Source organism: Elephantulus edwardii, unplaced genomic scaffold (genome assembly GCF_000299155.1).
Source record: "Elephantulus edwardii isolate Elephantulus edwardi_28Jun2011 unplaced genomic scaffold, EleEdw1.0 scaffold00210, whole genome shotgun sequence".
Classification (NCBI taxonomy): Eukaryota; Metazoa; Chordata; class Mammalia; order Macroscelidea; family Macroscelididae; genus Elephantulus; species Elephantulus edwardii.
The window spans coordinates 4,608,758-4,613,287 of record NW_006399960.1 but is presented as its reverse complement, the minus strand read 5'-3'; the positions used below and the strand labels follow the sequence as shown (position 1 = coordinate 4,613,287).

At 42.8% G+C, this 4,530-nt stretch overlaps 1 pseudogene; it reads left to right on the top strand.

Annotated features, from left to right (window-relative positions):
- Nucleotides 1-1,396: 1,396 nt before the first annotated feature.
- Nucleotides 1,397-1,978, top strand: LOC102861958 (annotated as a pseudogene).
- The last annotated feature ends 2,552 nt before the right edge of the window (nt 1,979-4,530 follow it).

Below are 4,530 nucleotides of genomic sequence, written 5' to 3'. Positions count from 1 at the left end.
CTGTCTTAAGTTACTGAATTTGGGGGGTAGTTTGTTACACAATGCTAGGTAACTGATCAAAACACTCAAACTCAACTGCAGACGACTCATAGCTGTAAGTAGCAATGGGAGGAGCTCCCACAGACCTGCTGATGGATTTGAACACCCAGAAATGCTTTTGTGTTAGCAGTGCAAATCTCTACAAACTATGCCAGCATAGCTTCCCAAGTAACTGATAAATTATTCAAACTAATAGAGTTGTCTCTGCAATCTGCAGCTAAGCCTCAACCAATAACACTGTAAGTAAGAGAATAGGTTGCTTTGCTTGGCCGAGAAAGGACACCCCAAGGACTGGAGTGCAGTCTCCCATAATTAGAGAAGAGAGAAGGAAAATTAATGGGTTGTGTTGGTCTTAAAATATGTCCCAAATTATTTTTTTATAAAATTTTTATTTTATACTGGTTAACTATCAAAGTTCACATACATTGTTTTTTCACACTGTATCTTTTCCCTTTCCTTTACCCACCTCTCTCTCCACCTATCAAATTCTGCAACCCTATGATTAAGTTCTCACCCCTCTTATTTGAAAGAGATAGGAGTGGCATCCGCTTTGGAAATGGCTTGCCTCCAGAAACCCTATGAACAATGCTCAGGCCTTTCATTCATAGGGTCGCTATGAGTCGTCTACGACTCAATGGCACCAAACAACAACATCTCTGTCCCCCCTTGATGGATCGTTTTCTCACTGTTTCAGCACAGAGCACAGCGGACGTGACACACTATGACTTCCAAAGTAAGACATGTCATGCAGGGCCAGCCTTGTCTTGGGATACACTGGCTCTGAATCACTATGTAAAAAGTCCTAGTCTTGTTAGTGTGCAGTAGGTGCCCTAGCTTCAGTCTCCTTCGACTGGTCAAAGAATTGAACCAGATGGGAAACAACAGGAAGGCAGACACTACAGATGCACCAGATTTACAGAAATTTCAGTGGCTCTGAAAAGAACATTTAATTTGGTGTGGCAGTTATTTCACTGGCTCTGAAAAGAACCTTTGTTTGCTTGTAGTCTTAAAACGTCCAGCTTACCAAAGGAAAACCTGAGGAGGCAGGAGCAGAGACGGAGGCAACGCTGGGTTGCTAAAAGACAGAAGCAGTACATTCTGGGAGAGGAACTCTGGAATGGGTTCCCCTCAACTGATAAGAAGATGGTGGATTAGACAACTACTTGTGAGGGTGTTAGGAGCTTATACAGCCTTTTGGGATGGGTTTTATGTAAATGAAGAATAGTGATGTTTTGAGTCAATGAAATTATGTTGGAGGAGGTTCCCACTCTGGGCCATTGCTTTTGACATCAAGAACTGTTAGGAGCTGGCTTCCAGCTCCGCGGCACACCGGTGGGCGGTCTCCTGGGCCGGCAGGATGGAGTGGATGTGCGCGCTGGCAGGGCTGGGCAGCCCTGGCAGATCAAGACTGCATCGTGAGCAACTTTCAAGTGAAGAAGAACTTCGACAAGGCTCGTTTCGCTGGCACTTGGTACACCATGGCGAAGGAGGACCCCAAGGATCTCTTTCTGAAGGACATCATTGCCAAATTCTCAGTGGATGAGAATGGCCAGATAAGCGCCACAGCCATGGGCCCGGTCCGCCTTCTGAACAACTGGGACGTGAGCACAGACATAGTGGGCACCTTTACAGACACTCTTCAAGATCTCAAGAGACACAAGTTCAAGATGAAATACAAGGTGTAGTATCCTTTCTCCAGAAAGGAAATGGATCATCGACACAAACTATGACATGTACGCTGTACAGTGCTTCTACCACCTGTGGAACCTCTACTAGACCCGTGCTGACAGCTACTCCTTGGTGTTTGCCCGGGACCCCACGGGCTGCCCCCACACCATGTACAGAGAATCGTGAGGCAGCGGCAGGAAGAGCTGTGTCTGAGCAAGCAGTACAGAAGATCGTTCACAATGGTTACTGTGATGAAGACTCAGAAAGATAAACCACGGATGCAAAGTTCCTTTTGAAAACGTCTGCTCAGCCCTCATGCCATCTTCAATTGTATTTCTCTGAGGAGCTTAGTGTGCCTTCTCTCTCCTCACTCACCTTCAGTCAACAGAAAACCCTCAGGATATGTGAAAATAGATGTACAGATGAGTCAATCTGTTTGCAGTCAAATGCATATCTATATAGGAGTTTGTATTTTGTTTTTATATGTATTCTCTTTAAATTTTTTTGTACTGGTTTATTTACAAAGTTCGTATACATTGTTTTCACACAGGATCTTTGCTATTTGTTTCACATACCCCTCCCTCCCCCCATCAAATTGTACGACCCTATGATTAACCACCACCACCCAATTCCTACCCATCCTCGCCCCTCTGCTCCCACCTCTCCCCACCTTGGATTCTCATACTAGTTCTACAATAATGGTCTTATGCAGTATATATCCTTATGGGACTGAGTTAGTTCATTAATGCTCAATATGGGGGGGGTGTTGACGAATGATTTGAGGCCTTTGATTGCAGACCTTGATTTATTAAAATGGAGTCACACATTTCCTATTAAAAAAAAAGAAGTATTAGGAGCTTCCTTGTAATCAGTATGTCTGCTGACTAAATCATTGCTCTGTACTCAAAAGGGCGCTGCATTTGGTTTAATGTTCTTAACGTATTGAAATCCTTCACCTTTTAACAAGGGCTCTGTATTTTCATTTTGCACCGTGCCCTGAAAATTGCAGAGTAGGCCCTGAGGGGAGCCTGAATCATCAGATGACCTTAGGAATGGAAGACACGTACATGACAGGTGAGATGGGAGGAACTAGGAGGCTGTACCTGTGAGTCTGTCATCATAAACTATCACACCAGTCTGGGATTGCCCACCCCCAAGACTTTCCTGTGATTAGACTTCCACATTGTTCAACCAGTAATCAGTTGCTGTTAGACCAGTCCCAAGTCCTGTTGGCTCCCGTGTGTCAGTAGAACTCTGCTCCACACATGTTTTTGTTGTTTTCTATCATTTAATTGCATTATGCAGTAGGTATTAGGCATTCTTAATTTTATTAGTTCCTAGAGTGGCCTTGATGAAACCTAACAACAATAGATGTTTTCCTAATTTGGGGATAACATGAAAGACGTCTTAGTCAATGTCATTTCATATAATTGATTATTAGCCATAGGGTTTTCAATAGCTGTTTTGTTGGTTGATCATCAAGTCTTTCTTCCAAGGCACCTCTAGATAGACTCAAACATCCAACCTTTCCGTTAGCAGCCAAGCATGTTAACCATTTACACCATCCAGGGACTCTTCTGGCTTGGTGGTTGTTGTTGTTAGGTGCCATTGAGTTGAGTACGACTCATAATAACTCCATGAACCTTATAATCTAAACCCTGTCTTATCCTGTGTAATCCTTATCCTCTAACACACTTGTGCCCTTTGCTGCAGTCACTGTGTCAACCCACCTGTTTCAGGGTCTTCCTCTCCTTCACTGACCCTCCACCTGCCCAAATATGATATCTCTAAGGAGTAGCTTCTCTTAGCAACATGCTCAAAGTAAGAGAGACAATGCTTTATCATCTTTGCTTCCAAGGTACACTCTAGCTGCACCTTCTTCAACATATAGCTTTTTGTTCTTTTGGCAGTCCATGGTACATTCAGCATTCTTCTCCAACGCCACCGCTCATCAAAGTCATGACCAATTCTTCTTCTATCATCCTTATTCACTGTCCAACTTTTAAATGCATAGTGAGTGACTGAAAAAAAATGGCCTGAATCAGGCACACCTTAGTCTTCAAAATGGCATCATTGCTCCTCAATAATTTGGAGCCATCCCTGACTGTATACTTTCCCAATGTGATATGTCTCCTGATCTCCTGAGCGTTGGTATCAAGGGTATTGATTGTGGGTCCAAGTAAGATGAAGTAGTTGACAGTTTTCATTATTTTCTCCATCTATTATAATGTTGCCTATTGTTCCAGTGGTGAGGATTATTGTTTTCCTGACACTGAGATGCAATCCTGTTACTTAGGGATTTCAACCCCACCCAGCTGAAATGGATCCCTGCTGATCAATGCAGGAGTATGAAATCAGAGTTTCCCCAATACATTCCGGAAGCATGGGTGTGGACCCAGTGACTACACTTTCCTGACTCACTTGTAGCTCAATGTGGCCATGAGACTAAGTGCTAGCCAATAGGATATCAGCAGATACTTCACAAGAATGTAAAAAAAAAAAAAAATCCACTAAAAACATGTTGTGTGTCCCATTCCACACTTTCCTCTTCCTGCTAACTGGAATGCAAACATGATAATTGGAGGTGTTACAGCCATCTTAGACCGTGAGAGATCATCCTGAGAACATCAATGCTTCGAGCAAGACCGAAGGAGTTTGAGTCTCCGACAATTGTGTAAAGCTACCCTCCCAGCTTTGAACTGCATACTTGGGTATCTACTTTGGACTTCTTAGATACAAGAAAGAAATACACTTTTCTCTTTTTTGTTTGTTTTTTTTTATTTTATATATTTATATATATTTTATTATCATTGCCTTAAAATA